Genomic DNA, 19,708 nt, shown 5'->3' with positions numbered 1-19,708 from the left:
TCACATATCTGCCCCCATCTGACCCTCACAATATCCCGGTGCAGGCGGTACTGTTCCCTCCACTGACCAAGTGAGAAAGAGAGGCTCGGAAAGTCTAGAGCTAGTGACTCAGCACCCAGACATAGGAGCACAGCACTGGAAATACAACGCTTAGACCTAAGCTCTTCCTCTCTAAAATAAAAAGAGCTCAAGCAGCCTGGCAGTGCTGGCTCATGTCTTTAATCCCCGCACTCTGAGGCCGAGAGGCAGGCGGATCTCTGAGGTCAGCCTGGTCTACAGAGAGTTCCAGGACAGCCAGGACTACATAGAGAAACCCTGTCTCAAAAAAAACCAAACCATCATCAAAAAAACCAAAAACCCAAATACATAAATAAAATAAAATAAAAAATAAGAAGAGTTCAAGCCAGGCGTGGTGGTGAGCGCCTCTAATCCCAGCATGCAGGAAGCTAACACGGGATTTACCAAGTGTTAGAGGCCAGGATAGGCTACATACGTGATGCGTACCAGGTCTGCGAGAGTGGCTCGGGAGAAGAGTCTTTGGAAAAAGCTCACGGCTATCCTAGCTAGCACTCACTATCACCCGGCCAGTCAGAAGTCTGTGGACTGTCTTGTCTTCGTTGATATAGGCCAGCCCAGCAGGCAGTCCTGCTTCCTGGGCAGGTGGCCCTGGGTTATCTAAGAAAGCTAACTAGGCACGAGCCTGAGAGGGAGCCAGGGAGAGAGCGAGCCAGCAAGCAGGACCCTCAGTGGAAGTTGTAAACCAACAAATGCTTTTCTCACCAAAGTTGCTTTTGGTCTGTGTGTTTTATCATAGCAGAGAGGAATAGAATACGCCATCAGTTCCCTGTCTTTTTCTGGGCACAACTTTCAGATGACCACACTGAAGTAAGAAAGGATCAGAAATAGATATGTGGTCCCAATAAAATAAAGTGTCTATTTTAAAATCATACTTTATTCGTTTAATGTGTGTGTGCACACACGTGCATGTCTGAGTCTGCCTGTCATCTGTGTGTCTATGAGCAAGAGCACTGAAGTCAGAGCACACCTTGCAGGAGTTGGTTCTTTGGGGATTGAACTCAGACTCTCAGAGTTGACAGCGGGTGCCTTCACCTGCTGAGCCATTTCCCGGCCCCTGCCCCAACATCAATTTATATATGCACAAACCTAGTAAAAGCTGAAACTGTTACCTGGGGTCATAAGAATGATCTTCTCAAATCTGGGATGTATGTCGGGCAGTGTGTGCCCTAAAAGGAACACCGTGTCCCAGTGAAGAGACTTTAGGTGGCGGTGGTATAGAAGGCTGGAGGCCTTGGTGAATTCAGGAGGCCTGTGACTGGCCCCATCCACGTCGGGGGAAGTGATGGGATTCTATAAATTCTGGTCAGAGGAGGAGACGTACCTGCTGGTGTGGGGAGAGGAGTGGGGGGGGACTGAAGCAAACCTGCCAGGGGCCAAACACATTTTTAAAAATTAGAATCTGACCACAGCTCTGAGGTCTACCTGGGTGATACTGCTTTCTGAACAAGACAGGAAGTGAGGAGGCCTGAGCTTCTGGCCAGGCAGGTAAGCTAGGCTATGCCACGGGATCACACACCTGGGCAGGCTTACCAGAGACTGTGAGCACCGGGCAGCCAGGGTATGTGGGGGATAGAACTGAGACAAGCAGGAGCTGCAGTGTCTGCAGAAGAGCATGCTCTAGTTTGTTCTCCGTTGCTGTAGCTGAATAACACAGACAGGGTCATTTGAGGAAAGAGGTTTCTTTAGCACAGCCCTTCCTTGTTTCTAGGGGAACAGGATATACCAGGAGTGGTCTCACTGGTACCTAGGATCTGAACTGGTACTTCTTCTGGTCTGGAACTTGGTCTGCTGGGGCTGGCGGCTGACAGAAACCATCTCCCCTGCTTATACCATGATCACAGCCAAGACTAACTTGCACAGGCTCCCCATCGGCAGCAGTGGCACTGGGGGCCCACGTGTCTCTCCCTGCTGCTGAACTAGAAAACGACTTCACCGAAGTAAAACAGAAAGGAGCCAAAGGCCTCAAAGGGGACAAAGCCTGGAAACCCCCTCCTGGTCTTCCTGCTTCTGGCACATGTTGAGTCTTCTCTCTAAGACCACAAATGCCATCTGTGTTCCTCGAGTGGTGTGGCAGGAGGACTGGTGCCCACGGCCCCTTCTAAATACATTCCCATGTCTTGGGCGGATGAAGCCTTTCTCTCCAACCCCAATTATGGATGAACAACTGAGACAGTCTGAGAGAAAACCCCCTGTTCCTTGTTGGTCATGGTAATTGGCCCTAGGGCAGCCACATGCCCTAATCTGACCAATCAGAAGAGCCTGCCTTTTCACACACACACACACACACACACACACACACACACACCCGTGAGGAGGTGGATGTTGGTCTCCTGTGGCTGTCTTAGCTCAGGAAGGAAAGAAGTTGGAAGGACGGGGAAGTAGTTAAAGCTGCACCCAGATAATCTTCCAGGTACGTGCACCAATAAATGCCACCATGGTGTGTTCCCTTCTGAGTTCATGTCAGGATCTCATCACCACTGTGAGATATTAATCTATGATATTTGGGACCTTTGGGGGGTGATTAAGGTTTAAATAAGGCCATTGAGTCTTCATCCAATGTGACTGCCATTTCCTGAGTGAAAGAGGCCCCTTAGCAAGAATGTTCTTACCAAATGATGGCCTGGGCTACCTAATGACATTAGAGCCCAGCAAGAAGTGCCCCCCACATCTGCCCACCTGACCATCAACCTCCCAGCCTAAAGAGCCACAATTGGAGGAGGGGACAACAACAATAAAACCTTCTTGCTGGCTAGTTTCATGTCAACTTGACACAACAAAGTCATCTGAGAGGAGGGAGCCTCAATGAAACTGGTACAGGATAGTAAGGTTCTGCGGTGACAGATCTGACCATGTTTGGAGATTTGTGGAAGGACTTTGGAACTCTGAGCCAGAAGAGCCACTGAGTGTTGAGAGCTCAGTGGGCTGTTCTGTCAGAGCTTTGAGGACAAGAATGTTTGGTGTGGGAGGTCCTCCTGTCTGTGTGTTGCTTTTATTGGTTAATGAATAAAGAACTGCTTTGAGCCTATGGCAGGGAAGAACAGAACTAGGCGGGGAAAGCTAGGCCGTATGCTGGGAGGAAGAAGGGTGGAGTCAGAGAGAAGCCATGGATCCACCACTGGAGATAGACATGCTAACACTTTGCTGGTAGGCCACGACCTCATGGTGATACACAGATTAATGAAGATGGATTAAATTAAGATGTAAGAGTTAGCCAGGAAGAAGCTAGAGCTAATGAGCAAAGCAGTGATTTAATTAATACAGTTTCTATGTGATTATTTCAGGTCTAAGCTAGCCAGGTGGCCGGGAACCAAACAAGCAACCTCCTTGCAACAAATGTTGAGAGCAATGCCCATGATGGAGGCCTGGCTTGTAAAGTCTCAGAGGGAAGCAAAGCAGAGCTGGGCCATTTGTATGAAGAATCTGTGGTTCTGGACAGTCGGAGTTGAAAAAGCAACTGTGATTAACAAGAGACCAGACACTAATGTAAAACCTTTATACACTGGGGCAACTGAAACTGGTCGGCTGGAGCTGAGAAATTAGTGGTGATTAAGAAGGGACAAGTGTCACTGACTGACATCTTCTGGGGTGTTATTTCCTGAAAGTCAGCACACAGAAGCCGTGTTCCAGAGGTAGTCAAAGTTGTACTTCATGCTGGCAGCCAAACTTAGTAGGGTAAGAGTCACCCAGATGGAACTGGTCTTGAAGGCATGAAGGGGTCATGGAGAGCAGCTGAGGCTTGGCACTGTTAGAGGCCAGGAGAGGTCATTGGTGAAAGTGCAGCCCAGCAGCAGCAGAAGACCCCAGTGTTTTGGAGACGCCGGTAACACGGGATAACCACCAAGAACAGCAGCTACAGTGGAGTGGAGCCAGCTGGAGCCTAGGAGACACGCTGTGTGTGCTGCTGAGGGCGGGAGCTGTGAGCCAAGCCCTTGAAGGAGCCCAGAAGATGGTGAGTGAGTCCCAGATAATTAAACACTGAGCTGTTTACACTGTTGGGAGTTTGGTTTTGCTTTGTTCGGATTGTGACTGTGCCCTGGTTGTTCCTGTTTCAAAAAAGTATTTGACTTAATTTTTAATTTTTACAAGAGCCCACAGCTGAAAGGCTTTGAATTTTTAAGAGAGATTTTGGATTTTTTAAGAGATTGTATATCTTAAAGAGACTAAACCTTTAGTGCATTTGAATCTGTAAAGACGTGGGACTTGTAAAGTTATGTTTTTTAGAGTGAGATCTTGGGGATAAATGAGAAAGGAAAGGTTTTGGCTTAATGGTGATGTGTTTATGTGTCGGTCAATGGTGCAGGATAGTTTTATATCAACTTGACACAAGCTAAAGTCATCTAAGAGAAGGACGCCTCAATTAAGAAAAGGCCTCCACAACAAGAATGCCTCTAGCCTGTGAGCCCCACTTTCCCAAGGACAGATGCTTCCTGGAATGCGGGGGGGGGGGGGGGGCTGCTCACATAAGATAACAAGCTGAATGTTTTCACTTCAGTAGACAAGCTTGACTGACGCAGCTCACAGGCTATGTGCTTGATCACACTTAGGTAGGAGGTACGCAAGCAGGAAGTACCTCAGGATGCATGCTTGCCCCTGACTGAACGAAGGCAGGAAGTACATACCCTTGTGCATTTTTATACGTCCCTGACTAATGTAATTCGGCACTATAGTCTGGGAATTCTGGAAATGGACCTGGCTAATATTCAGGGTCCCGCCAGTATTTAGTAAAGATTGCCTCAAATTTGGCTACAAACAAACAAACAATAAACAAACGTCTCTATATGATAGGAACCTGGAGGGCATTTCCTAGTGATTGATGGTGGTGCCATCCCTGGGCTGGTGGTCCTGGGTTCTCTAAGAAAGCAGGCTGAGCAAGTCATGGGAAGCAAATCAGTAAGTAGCATCCCTCCATAGCCTCTGCATCAGCTCCTGTCTCTGCCTTCACATTCCTGCCCTCACTGCTTTTGATGATGAACTGCATACGGAACTGTGAATGAAATATGCTTTTGGTCATGTGTTTCATCACAGCAATTGTACGCTTAAGACCTGTTTCTACAAGACCAATCCTGGCTGTGGTGTTTAGCTGCAGCACTGGCAAACTGGCCAAGACACCACTGACCTTTACATTTGATTTTATGTTTTGTTCAGGCTAACTTGGGATGGGTTTTTGTCACTTGCAACAGAAAAAAAAAGTCCTATTTCATTCTTCATCTTTTCCCCCCGTTTCTGGTCAGGTGGTATTATAAGAAAGTGGCTCGGGAACTGCCTCACACTCCCCGCTAGACAGGAAACAACCCTGCTGAGGCTGGCACCACCGGAAGACTTGCACAGACTACATTTCAAGAAGAAGAAAAAAACCTGCCAGGATAGACATTTTATTTTTAAATCCTAGTAGATCTGTGGCTATATTTGAAAAGTGGTTTTCAAAATCCGCTATCCACAGTGCAGCTCCTCTGTGGAGCCTGAACTGGGATCTGCCTCAATCGTCCTCATTTCCAAGTTCTATCCAAGCAGAAATCAATTTTCTACTTTATTCAATCTGACCATGCTTATTAATTACCTTCTGTGCCCCGTGGAATTTCAAGCTGCCAGCTCAGTTTTTAATTGAACTCATTCCTTAAATCCAGGAACACCTGGGATGAGCCAGCTTCCTTTAATACGGAGGATGCCACACTCAGGTACTCACATCCGGGACATGCTCTCAACACAGATCACATGAAACTATCACTTGTCTCTGCTCTTCCCTGTTCTCCAATCCCTTCCTTTCTCCTCAGAGGGCTGTCAAGTTCAAGAACTACAGGAAGGACTGGAAATATGATCAACAGCAATAGAGAAACCATGGTCATTTGACATCAAATGTGTTTCCACTAACAAGATATTATCTATTTTCTGTCCTCAAAAATTGTATTTTTAAAAACCATAAGGCAATAGAAAAGAAATAACCACCTCCCTGAGTTACATAATGACCACAATGGCAGCACAATAGTGGAATATCTTACCAAGTCATAGACTTCCGCGGTGCCAGCAAAATAACCAACCATTTTACCAAGTTATAGACTTTCCCAGTAACAGAGAAAGCAATTTGGCTCATATTTCTTGGCTTTTCATATACATAATCTCTTCCACATTAATTCCATAATTTGTATATTATTTGTTCTCTGCATTTTTCTTTTTTAAAAAAGATTTACTTACATGTATATATGTGTGTTTGAGGTATGTGTGTGTGCACTGTGTGCATGTGGTACTTGTGAAGGCCAGGAGAGGGCACCAGAGTTCTGGAACCAGAGTTGACAGACAGTTGTGGGTGCTGGGAATCAATCTTTGGTTCTCTAGATCAGCCAGTGCTCTTAACTGCTAAGCCACCATATCCCTAGGACTGGCCACAGCATTTGTTTGTTTGTTTGTTTGTTTGTTTGTTTATAGGCAGGGTCTCACTACAAAATCCTGGCTGCCAGGTACTCATGATGTAGACAAGGCTGGTCCTGAGAGATCTTGTGCCTCTGACTCCTGAAAGCTGGAATTTTAACTGTACATTAATACATCAAAGTTTGGGATGCCATTTTATAATGTTTACGGTAATCACTATAACAACTACAAGCAGTCATTTGGGGGATACATAAAATTCTTTAAAGATTGATCCCTTCCTTCTGGCAACCGACTTATTATAAACAATTCCTTGATGGTGTATTTGGGTTTTGGTTTCCTTTTCATTTTTGTTTTCTTTTAAGATAGGGTCTTGCCAGGTAGTGGTGGCACACACCTTTAATCCCAGCATTTGGGAGGCAGAGGCAGGTGGATCTCTGTAATTTCAAGACCAGCCTGGGCCGGGCAGTGGTGGCGCACGCCTTTAATCCCAGCACTCGGGAGGCAGAGGCAGGCGGATCTCTCTGAGTTCGAGACCAGCCTGGTCTACAAGAGCTAGTTCCAGGACAGGCTCCAAAGCTACAGAGAAACCCTGTCTCGAAAAAAAACAAAAAACAAACAAACAAAAAAAAAAAATCAAGACCAGCCTGGTCTACAGAGGGAGTTCTAGGACAAGCTCCAAAGCTACAGAGAAACACTGTCTTGGAAAAAAAGAAAAAGATAGGTTCTTATTTAGCTTAGGATGGTCTGGGACTTTGATATATCCAGTACTGGCCTAATCTCTTGATAGTCCTCCCTCCAACTCCCAGGTGCTGGGATTCCAGGCATGAGCCACCAGGCCCAGCTCCTTGATAATATACTTGTATGATTGGCTATTTCTGTATCTGAGAGAAGGATTGTATACATGGGATTAGTGAGGTTGCTTTTGTGTGGGTTTTGGTCCTGGGGATCAAATCCAAGCCCTCCCAAGCTCAACTGGAGGTTCTCAACCTGTGAGTCATGACCCCTTTGGACTGTTAAATGACTCTTTCACAGGGGTTACAGATTAATATCCTACATAACAGATATTTACATTATGATTCATAACAGTAGCAAAATTACAGTTGTGAAATAGTAATGAAATATTTCATGGCTGGGGTCACCACAACGTGAGGAACTGTATTAAAAGGGTTGCAGCATTAGGAAGGTTGAGAACCACTGAGCTAAACCCTTGCTCTCACAAGTTGGTTTGTTTGTGTGTGGTTAGATATGGGTGTCTGCATTTATGTACATGAACCACATGCATGCCTGGTGCCGGGGGGTGGGCTGGAATACTGTGTAGACGCCCTGGAACTGGAGTTACAGTTCTGAGCCTCTGTGTGGGTACTGGCTCCGAACCTGTGTCCTCTGTAAGAGCAGCCAGTGCTCCTAACCACTGAGCTGTCTCTCTAGTGCTGGTCACAGTTCGCTGTTGGTTTTTGTTTGGTTGGTTGCTTGTTTCCAAGACGGGGTTTCTCTATATAGCCCTGGGTGTCCTGGAACTTCCTCTGTAGACCAGGCTGGCCTCGATCTCACAGAAATCTGCCTACCTCTGCCTCCCGGGTGCTGGGATTAAAGGTGTGTGCCACTACTGCTGGCTTGGTCACAAAGTTTTGCAAAGGGTTGCACTGATGCACTCCTACAGTGGCATACAAAAGAAACTCTGAGTTGCTGCAGCCCGCATGCCAAGTGGGCAGTAAGGATTTTTTTTTTTTTTTTTTTTTTTAGAAAAATGGAAGTTTCCTTACCCCCAATTTCCCTAACAGGAATACTAAATAAAGCTATCAGCAGCTCCACATGTCCAAAACAGTTGTCAGAATATCTGTTAAGTATGCCCACATTCTGAAGCAGTCAGGATGGAATATAATTATGAATTTTTTTCTTTAGGTCATTTGTAAAGGCAATGACATGGTTAAAGAGAAGATGCTCCCATGGAGACCAACAGTGGCCTCCTTCAGGTCCCTGGCTGTGATGACATGGTCTCAGTGCTGTGTTTCTCTAGAGACATCTTGGTCTAAGGAACTGCTCCTCTAGTCCTGGGTGTGTAGTGTTTGGTCTTTATCACAGTGCCAACAGCAAAACATGATCATCTCTCTGAGGGTGAAAAAAGGCCCTTTGCTCATGTCCCCTGACATCTACCCAAAAACATACTTCAAGACCCTCTTTATCTGGGACAAAAGAACCACACTGATCTATTAGGGGTCATTATTTTAACAATTAGACCATCAATAGGTGCACAATCTTATATCTGTGATTTGAGGTTAAAAAACATTTTCCAACCAAATTCTCAAATACTACTTCTGAGCAACTCCCACACTTCGGGAATGAAATACAAGCATTTACCTATTGAATCCCCTGACACAGAATAAGAAACTTGCAACAGGTGTGTGTGTGTGTGTGTGTGTGTGTGTGTGTGTGTTTGTGTGTCTGTATGTCTGTATGTGCATGTGTGGTCTATGTATGTGCATGTGCATGCATGTGAGCACAGTGAGAATGACTTCTCCATGCTGGATGCCTTTGGTTTTCAAGTTCAAAGTCAATTCACTTTGTTTTCTTTTCAGCTTCCTCCCCCCCTCCCTCCCCCCCTCCCTCCCTCCCTCCCCCCCTCCCTCCCTCCCTCCCTCCCTCCCCCTCTCCCTCCCTCCCTCCCTCTCTCCCTCCCTCCCTCTCTCCCTCCCTCTCTCCCTCCCTCCCTCCCTCCCCCCCTCCCTCTCTCCCTCCCCCCTTCCCTCCCTCCCTCCCTCCCTCTTGCTTCACTTCTTTCCTTGCTTCCATACTTTTTCTCTTTTGCTGCTAAAGATTGAACCCAGGGCCCCAACTCCACTGAACTACAAAACAAACCTCATTAACATGGTTTTTTATATATAAAAAAGACAAGTGGAAGGTGGGGCTGGTGGGTGGGGACAGCAGCCATGAGGAGCTGGAGTGGACAGAGGACAAGGGGACAAATGGGTCAAAGTTCATTCTCTACATGTATAAGAATGTCATCATGAAATCCATTGTTATGTGTCATTAACATATGGTAATTAAACTATTTAGGGACTGGAGGGATGGCTCCATGGTTAAGAGTACTGGCTGCTCTTCCAGAGGACCTGGGTTCGATTCCCAGCACCTACATGGAAGTCCCAGCTGTCTGCAAATCCAGTCCTATATGATCCAGTGTCCTCTACTGGCCTTCACAGGTATTGCACACACATGGAAAAGGACTTATGTGCAGGCAAAACATCAATACACATCAAATTAAAAAAATGAAAAAGTAAAGCATTTAAAAATATTTTATCAAATGTAGGATTTTGGCTAGCCTTCGAAGGGCATAAGCATTTTCTTATTCCTGGTTTTGAGTTTAAAGCTGTGGACTCATGTTCTTTACTGACAGACAGCATTCTGAGCCTGTGACACGGGCTTCATGGCACCAAGGCACATGGTGTTTTATGTTTCGCAAACCTTTTCCTAACAATTGTACAACTTGACTTGAAAGTTGAGTTCCAGAACAGCCAGGGCTACACAGAGAAACCCTGTCTCAAAACAAACAGAAGAGGCGGGCAGTGCCACAGCAGCAAGGGCTGGCAGTGTGGACAAGAGAAGGAGAAAGAAATCAGAAATCGGGATAAAATTTGCCTAGCAATTTTACAGAAGCATATTCAAATATGCTGTACAATGTATTCATGAGTTTGCGATGGTAACAGAATAAGTTCACTCATTATATATTTAAAAAAATAAAATCACGTAAAATAATCTACTGTGCTTTCCTGTGGCTCCAATTAGCTTTACTAGGGGCTGAATATAATCCCTAGTCAGTGAACAAACCACGTCAAGAGGAGAAACAGCCACGCAAGCATATTTTATGCCTAACTTTGTTCTAAAAAGGAGAAGCTGACCCGGCTGAGGTCTGTCTGAGCTGGATTGCCCGAGGTCTGCAGGTCGTATTTCTGGTGACCGCAGGCTTCACACACAAGACGGTAACTTGTGCTGAGTCAACAGGGCTCAGGTGGCACTGTGACCTTACCATGTAACTAGACCCAAACGCATTTCAGAAGAATTAGAGAGTTAAATGTTTTATAAACTGGGTGTGGAAGGACATGTCTTTAATCCCAGCACTCAGGAGGCAGAGGCAGGTGGATCACTGAGTTTGATGTCAGCCTGGTCCACATAGTAAGTTCTGGGCCAACCCCAAGACTACATAAGATTCTGTCTTTTTAAAAAAATTAAAATTTAGAAGGAAATTAAAGAACATTTAAATCTAAATCTGTAGTTTTAAAAAGGGAAAGAAATAGATTTTATCCCTCTGTTTGACACATCTAAACACTGTCTGAAGAGTCGGGTGTGGGTAGCAAAGCCAACCCTCTCATTCCCTGAGGCCTCTGGGCCAGGAGGTAACAGTATTTTGCTGACATAAAAATTTTGTGTTTTGACCTTTTGTACAAATAAAACTAAAGAGTAAAACTAAAGAGTTAAGCAAAATCCCCAAAAACCTTCAGAAAATATACGTTAATATCTTTTTGTTATAGAGTTTATACAAATCAACAACAGCAGAAGAACACTGATAAAACTCACCTGGTGACTGACCGTGGAGGGATGGTGGCACCCTAACAACCTTCCCAAAAGGAAACTGTGATGGTTTGAATAAGAATGGCTCCCAAATGGTCATGCATTTGAATGCTAGGCGCCAGGGAGCAGCCAGCGCTACTTTAGAGGATTAAAAGGATTAGAAGATGTGGCCTTATTGGAGGAAGTGTGTCACTGGGGACGGGCTTTAAGTTTCAAAAGCCTATGCCTCAAGTCCTTCCTCCTACCTCCCACCTCTCTCTCCCCACTCTCTCTCTCTCTCTCCCCTCTCCTCTCCTCTCCTCTCCTCTCCTCTCCTCTCCTCTCCTCTCCTCTCCTCTCCTCTCCTCTCCTCTCCTCTCCTCTCCTTTCCTCCTCTCTCTCCTCTTTCCTCTCCTCCTCTCTCTCCTCTTTCCTCTCCTCCTCTCTCTCCTCTTTCCTCTCCTCCTCTCTCTCCTTTCCCCTCTCTCTCCTCTTCTCCTCTCCTCTCTCTCTCTCTCTTTCTCTCTCTCTCTCTCTCTCTCCCCAAATCAGTTTTTCAGCTACTCCAGCACCTGCCATGATGATAATGGAGTAAACCTCTGAAACTGTAAGCCAGTCCTAGTTAAATGTTTTCCTTTATAAGAGCTGTCGTGGTCACGGTGTCCCTTCACAGCGATAGAACTAAGACAGAAGACAAGAAGGAAGAGCAGGGTGAGGCAGCGCGCAGTTGTAACCCATCCCTTGGGAGATGGAAGCAGGAGTTCAGGAGGTCATCATCAGCTACATCAAAGTTGGAGGCCAACCTGGGCTGCATGAAAATTTGTCTCAAAAATAAACATCTCCCCAGCAGCCATGAGCGCAGGCAGGCTGGCGTGTCAGTCAGCTTTCCTCTCTTGTGCTGGAACGATCATCAATCACTCACTGAAAACAAAGTGCAAACCCCCTTCAAAGTGAAATGTGGGCTTTACCAGGAAATGCAGCGTTCCACAAAGGGAGGCAGTGGTGAAGCCCCAGATGGCAGGAGCGCAGGGAAGGCCTTTGGTGGACCCATGAGAACTGGCAGACTTAGACTGGCCAAAGAATGATAAAGACGGGGAGAGACTAGATGACTGGCACCAGAACGCTCAGATAGGAGGATCAAGAGTTCAAGGCCAACCTGGGCTACAAAGTAAAACCCTTCTCAGAAATAAAAATCAAATTACAAAACACAGAGACGTGGGATGACTCGGGGAAAATGCTCACCACATAATCCTGAAGACCTGATTTAATCCCCCGGACCCAGGAAGGCAAGAACTGATTCTCAGAACTTGTCCTCTGGCCCCCATCTGGCCCCCACCTGACCACCGCACTCATGCGCCCAGACTCACACCAATAAATAAAAAATTTAAAGAAAAACACACAAAGATGTCACCATGCTATCACAAAATATTATCAGAAAGGCTGGGATGCCCACTCATTTCTCTTTATATCCTCATACTTTTACTAAGTTGTCACTTTGGGTCTGACCAGATGACTTTGCGGGGGTGGGGAGGACTGTCAACCTCAGTCCAGTCCCCAGGGTCCACATGTTGGAAGGAGAGACCCAATTCCTACAAATTTGGCCTGTTCTTAAATTTTTACACATGTATGTGCAAGTGCATGCACACACACACACGAATGAACGTAATTTAAAAATTTTTTTGAGACGGTGAATTTAATAAATACAGTTTGGAAAAAAAATTGATAGCAAAAGCCTTATAATGAAAACCAAAAGTCTAGCCCAGTGCCTCTCCAATTTCATTGCCTGAGGCATGTTTTTGTTTTTCTTTTCTAAGAGCATCTGACACGGAGCCCAGCAAGGTGAGTGCAGAATTTCATTGACACCACACTTAGCCGCCCCAGCTCATGACTAACTCTCAGAAACAGCTTCCCACGTGTCCTTTAAAGAACCTCAGACCAACTTGCTTAGGTCTTAGCTGTCCTCCGGGCAGTGGTGTGGTTCTGCTGTCATTTCCTGACTTCTGTTGTAGAGAAGTTACCTATTGACTGCTTCTTGGAATGCTCTCACCCCTCTGCCCACGGAACACAGAAATCATCAGCTGTTTACTAGATGCACATTACCCCTGGCAGGGCTAAGGAACACTGTGATTTCTCTCTTTTCTCTTTTTCTTCCCAGCCATTTGTTTTACTTGAAGTTATTAGGGTCCTTGTTTTTTTGTTATTTGTTTTTTCACTTGCACAAGTTGCTGTCCGTTTTCTTCTCCCTCCCCCATGAAGTCAGGTATTCTCCAGCTCCCTTCTCCTGAGCAACAGTCCCCTGGGTGTTCTCTGCTTTGAGTCTCCATGTAAATTGTTCAACTTGCTGCAGAGTGGTCCAGCTTCACATCTGCTCACTGTTCTTCTGGGTCCCTTGCCTTCTTCCAGGATATGCCCCCTGTTTTGCTGATTTTACCACTTGGAGCATCTTTTTTTAAAGGTGTTTGGGAGGTCTTGTGTTTTTTATGTTTGGAAGTGTTTTGTGGAGGCCAGAGGAAGCCTAGAGTACTGATCCTCACCTTCTTCTGTGCTGGACAGTATCATGTCAACTCGACACAAGTTAACATCATGGGGGGGGGGGGAGCTTCAGTTAAGAAAATGTCTCCCCCCCCCCAAAGCCTGAGGGCATTTTCTTAATTAGTGATGTGGGAGAGCCCAGCCCATTGTGGTAGTACCACTCTGGGGCTGGCGGTCCTGGGTTCTAAGAAAGCAGGTTGAGGAAGTCATGGGGAGCAAGCTAGGAAGCAGCACCCCTCCCTGGCCTCTGCATTAGCTCCTGCCTCCAGGGTCCTGCCCTGACTTCCTTCAGTGATGAGCAGTAACATGGAAATAGACGTCAAATAAACCCTGTCCTCCTCAGGTTGCTTTGGTCATGGTGTTTTGTCACAGCGGCAGAAACCCGAACTAAGACATCTTTGCTGTTCACTGTCCCATATGCGAAACCGACTCACAGGTTTCTGTGGGTTCTCAAGTCTCCATCCCAAACTCTGCCTTCGGAGCCCTGAGGTTGAAGATGCGCACTACTGTGCCCAGCTCTCCCTGGGTTCTGAGGATGCAAACTTGAGTCTTCGTGTTTGCATGGCTCGTGTGTCACTCACCACGTCTTCCCCTCAGCCCCACCATGTTTGGGGACGTTTCTATCTCGTTCACACCTGCCTGCCAGCTTGGTTGGACATAGACTCCTGCGCTGACAGCTAGCTCTTTCTCATCTCACCGTGGATAGCAATTGTATTACTAAGAAAATCTTCCTCTGCCGTTCACAAAACTCTGTCTTAAGGTTCCACACTTATCTCATCTGCCTGACAGAAGCACGGGCACATGCCTGGGCTACTGTGGTGGTTTGAATAGGAATGGCCCCTATAAACTCGTATGTTTGAATGCTTGGCCCATAGGGAGTGGCCCTCCTGGGAAGGGTGGCCTTGTTGAAGGAAGCATGGCATTGTGGAGGCGGGCTTTGAGGCTTCCGATGCTCAAGCCATGCCCAGCGTGAGCAGTCTCCTCCTGCTGCCTGGGAGTCAGGATGTAGAATTCTCCTCTCTTTGTCCAGCGCCATGTCTGCCCGCATGCTGCCATGCTTCCCACCATGACGATAATGGACTCTGAAAATGTAAGCTAGCCTCAACTAAATGTTTTCCTTTGTAAGAGTTGCTGTGGTCATGGTGTCTCTTCATAGAATAAAGCCCTAAGACAGATTTACTGAGGTCAGACCGTTCCTCAGCACTGCATGGCGTTTCCTGGGATCAAGTGTGGTTGTTTTGTTCCAGAGGATAAACTCCATTCCTATTTTAAATTCTTTCTTTTGTGTGGTTGGTGGGGTAGAAGGACATTGAGTATTGAATCCCCGGTCCTTCACAAGCTAGGCAAATACCCTACCATTCACCTATACATACGTCTTGCCCCATATATCCTTTCTATATAACCCAGGCCACTCTTGAACTCCTGGACTCAAGCAGTTCTTTCGCCCCTGCCTCCTGGGCAGCTGGGACTGTAGGCCTATGCAATTTCACTAATTCCACCAGTCTTTTGCCCAAGGGGAAAGGTTCAATGGCCAGCATTTTATATGAGGAGGGGGCTAGATTCCAGATCAAATTCCTCTGTACACAGTTTTAACTAATTCCACTTCTCCAAATACCTAGCTCCCACATAATGTTAAAGGACAGACAAACACAGTAGCAACCAATGGACTGTGGCCCGGATCAGCTTCTACGGCCTGAAGATTATGGTGATTCCCTAGGCAGGAAAGCCTTCAGCTCATGTTTTTGGGATCATTATGGGCTGGGTTTAAGTCTTAACTCTCTCTTTAGTAATCGTGTGATTTTAGGTAATAAATTTCCACAATTAATTTCTGCTTACCAGATAGAGATATGTAAATGCTACCTCTTTGTGTTGTGAGGAGTGAATGAGACAGGCTATGACCAATACAGAAGACCATGCTGGAGTCAGAAACCAATGCAGTTAGCTTCTGAAGATACTGCCAGGTCTGCGTCCCTAACAGTTCTATAACTTTCATAGTAATTTCTAGGAAAATTAAATTAAATGATAAGTCAGCCACAAGATTTTTTTTCAGATAAGAAACTGGATTACAATGGCCTAAGTAGAAGAGTTTATGACTTTATCTTGCATTTATCACCAGAAGGTTGACAGTAAGTTCTCCTCACAAGCATTCTGTCCTTGCACGCTCACACCTTACAAGCATCCTTGCTTGCACACTCAAACCTCACAAGCATTCTGTGCTTACACGCTCACACCTCACAAGCATCCTTGCTTACACGCTCACACCTCACAAGCATCCTGTGCTTGCACGCTCGCACCTCACACACATCCCTGCTCGCACGCTCACACTTCATACACATCCTTGCTTGCACGATCACACTACAGGCCATTGTCTTCCATGACTGGGATCAAAAGACTCTGCTCTAGGCAACTTACAAGTTTATAGGCCTAAACCAAAGCCACAGCTGCTCCAGGAATGTGTGTTCAGGACAGACATGAATCACAGCCCCAGGCTAATTCTTTGCCTATGAACATTTTCCCTGAAAGTATTCTTTTCCCTTTTCAGAAGGTCGGGATGTTCCAAGTCCGCAAAATGATTTTATTCAGAAGATGGAATGGATAAAGTAGTGTCTGAGAAGAGACCAGGGCAAGGACCTCCACAAAAGCAACATTCCAGAATACTTGCAAAAAAAAAAAAAAAATGTTAGTCAAGTGTCTTGTGCTACTTCATGCATTCATCTGGCTGTAGAATCACGGACACAGAGTCTCCACATCTCATGTTAGAAGACGTGAAGCCTCCAAAAAGGAGCCACCTTCAAGTCTAGAAGGAGGGGAACCAGTGTGACCTACCAAGATGTTGGCATGCGGCAAGACGCAGCCGAGGTGGGGATGAGGAGCGTTCCAGGAAGAGCGCAGGAGGCTGAGAGGCGTTATTTATGCTGCATGAGGACAACAGAGGGAAACATGACAGCAGCCCGTGGACTGTCTGCTGCCAGTGTTTTGAGGAAGAAGTGCTTAGGGTTTGGGGTTTGGTTGGTTGGTTTTGTTTTGTTTTGTGAAGCTGGAGTCCTTAACAAACTAAACAAAATTAAAGCAGCTGTTGGTGTCAAGAGAATGAAAAGTTCCAGAATATATGACTTGACAAGAAGCAAGACCAAAGTGTATCAAATGTTGTGTGTGTGAGTGTGTGTGTGTGTGTGAGTGTGTGAGTGTGTGTGAGTGTGAGTGTGTGAGTGTGTGTGAGTGTGAGTGTGTGAGTGTGTGTGTGTGTGTGTGAGTGTGTGTGTGTGTGAGTGTGTGTGTGAGTGTGTGTGAGTGTGTGTGAGTGTGTGTGTGAGTGTGTGTGTGAGTGTGTGTGAGTGTGTGTGTGAGTGTGTGTGTGAGTGTGTGTGTGAGTGTGTGTGTGAGTGTGTGTGAGTGTGAGTGTGTGTGAGTGTGTGTGAGTGTGTGTGAGTGTGTGTGTGTGAGTGTGTGTGTGGGGGGGGTGATGACAGCTACAAGTTCACACTCCACACAGAGAGAACGGAGACATCACGCCTAAGGGTTTAAAAAGTAGTTGTTTAAGAAATATGGATGAAGATACCAGAAGAAATAGCTAAGATAATTAATGATGATTAGCCTCAAGGAAGTAGAAATAGAAGGAGGAAGAGATAGGGAAAGGCCCTGTTTTTTGTTATGATCTATGGCATCAACTGACATTTAACATATGAGTATTATTTTCAGCGAGAATAAAAATACTTTAAGAAATCACATTTGATCATTTTCCCCAGTCTGATGACCAGTCATACTCTGGCATTGCATAAGGAATAATGTTCTTTAGAAGACTGGTTTTTTACACTGACCCATGTAATATTGGCATTGTGTAATTGTCGTTAGGATGGCTACAGCTGCGGCTCAGCTGGGAAGATCCATTATTGTGCTTCCGGAGGACCTGAGTTCCATTTTCAGCTCCCATATCAGACGGCTCACAACCAGCTGGAACCCCGCTTCCAGAGATCTGACACCTTCTCTGTATTCCATGGTCACTCCAACATATGCGAGTGTGTGTGCTCACACACACACACACATACACACAGTGTAAATAAAAAATAACTATAAATAAATAAAATTTTGTTTAAAAACGAGCTAATTAATAAATACATTACCTCCTAGCTATCTATCATTTTTGTATAAAAACAAAGTATTTTCTTGATAATTTCCAACAGTATAGTGCATTGTTATTAATTAAAGTCACGATATTGTACAGCAAATCAATCTTTTTTCTCTTTCTTCTTTCCTTTCTCTTTCTTCCTTCCTTTCTTTCTTTCTTTCTTTCTTTCTTTCCTTTTTAGGTACCGATGATTCAGGCTAGGCCCTTTCATATGCCAGACAGGCACTGTACCATTGAGTTAAGTCCACAGTTCCAAATTACATTGTGTGTGTGTTTAGTATATATATAATATTTTTTATAAAAAGTAAAAGAAAAATAGACAACATCCCCCCCTCCCAGGAAAATCAGCACCAGAGCTGGAATCACTGCCGAGGTAAACCAGGCCCTGCAGTCTTCAGGCTTTGGCCTTGGTTCTTAAAGACAATGTGGGAACTTGGAGATGCTACAGATGCCCTAGAATCTGTGCACAGAGCATGATGATCCGTTCTGGTGAGAGCTGGAAACACTAGAAGGTGGCAGACACGAAGGTGGCAGACATGCAGACAGTGGCGGGTTCCAGAAGGAACAAGTGTCTGTCAAGAATCCAACTATGGTCATTCTATTATGTTTTTGCAAAAGAAAAATTAATATTTTAAAAATTTATTGTGTCCTTCCAACGTCCTGAAAATTGAAGTGAGACCAAATGAAAAAAAAAAATGAGCTAATCAATTAGGAAAAGGAAATTTCCAAACAACAGCCAGACTGTGGCACGAATGCCACCGGCTGACCTTTGCTACGTTTACAATGAGAGCGCAAAGGGGTGAGCAGGAGGCTTTGGAAAATGTGCAGTTTGAAGAAAAAGAAGTGTGGATACTGTTAAAGCTATAGGCAAAGCAAGTGCTACAGACAAAGCAGCAGCAGTTGGAGAAATCATGCACTACCCACTGGGACAATAGGAGAGATGCTGGGGACAAGACCCCAGCTGTAGAAAGAGCCAGGATGTAAAACTAAAAGCACATTCAAAAGACTTACCATTTAAAAAGAGTCAGAGTGCCTTGCTGGAAATGGGGTACAAAGTTTATTTTTCATTTACTTTTTATAAAAATATTTTTAGACGTATTTAAGTGTATAAGTGTTTTGCCTACATGTGTGTGTGCGTGCACCATACGCATGCCTGCTACCCGCGGGTTTAGTCACACAGGTACTCGGAGGCCAGGGCAGCAGCGTCCCATCTGGTGCTGGTAGAAAAGCTTGGCAGTATCCACGTGACTCTGGTTTTGTGAGCATGCAGACCGCAAAAGGGGTGGATCAGCAAGGCTTGCACCAAGGTTCTAGAGAAAAGCCTGGGAGGCCAGACAATGTTTCCTGCAGGTAGCCCCTGACAGGACTGTGCAGAGAGCCGTGGAAGCGAAGCCTGAGCTGCAACAGAGGCCCCGGGATGCTGGAGATGCCAAGAACACAGGATGCCTACACCGAGGAAACCTGCAGGCACCCAACGGGGCTGCACTAAGGTCACACAGGCTGCAAATGTCAAAGCTTTATGAATGGGAAACTCTAGGGCCATCAGAGCCCAGGTGATTCCACTATGTGCCCAATGTATTTGTTCTGCTGGGTTTGGGTCTTGCTTTGGTCTGATTTTCCCCCGTGTCTCCACTCATCCCTTTGGAGTGGGTTCTTCCTCGGTCATTGAATGTTCAGAGTACATAACTTGTATTTTTACCTTACTGGGACTCACATCTAAGAGTTTGTCTTGAGCATCCAAAAAGACTGAACATTGAACAGTGTTGGAATTGCTGAGGCTATCAAAGGGGTCAGGACAGGCTGAAGTTAGACTAAATTAATTTTGCCTTCTGAAATGGCCATGAGTCTTGAGGGTCCAGAACTGGAATATTATGGCTCAAAAGTCAATGGCTCCCACAGACTTGTGTCATTATTTTGAAGGCTGAGGAGCCTTTGGGAGGTAAGAGCTGACTGGGTGAAGCAGGTCCCTAGGGGCAAACCTTTGACGCCTGTACCCGCTTCTGGTTCTGGGCCACTATTTCTGCACCCATGGGCTGTAATGACATTAGGGTTCACGCTTGGTACTGT

General features: G+C 45.7%; 1 protein-coding gene across 1 annotated transcript in view; it reads right to left on the bottom strand.

The window, feature by feature from the left end:
• Stpg4 (sperm-tail PG-rich repeat containing 4) overlaps nucleotides 1–19,708 on the bottom strand; it is a 49,338-nt gene that overhangs the window by 14,188 nt on the left and 15,442 nt on the right. The gene's annotated exons all lie outside the window — the stretch shown is intronic.

The sequence above is a fragment of the Arvicola amphibius genome, chromosome 2 (assembly GCF_903992535.2).
Source record: "Arvicola amphibius chromosome 2, mArvAmp1.2, whole genome shotgun sequence".
Classification (NCBI taxonomy): domain Eukaryota; kingdom Metazoa; phylum Chordata; class Mammalia; order Rodentia; family Cricetidae; genus Arvicola; species Arvicola amphibius.
Note: the sequence above shows the minus strand (reverse complement) of the source record. Positions and strands in the feature narration are given on the sequence as shown.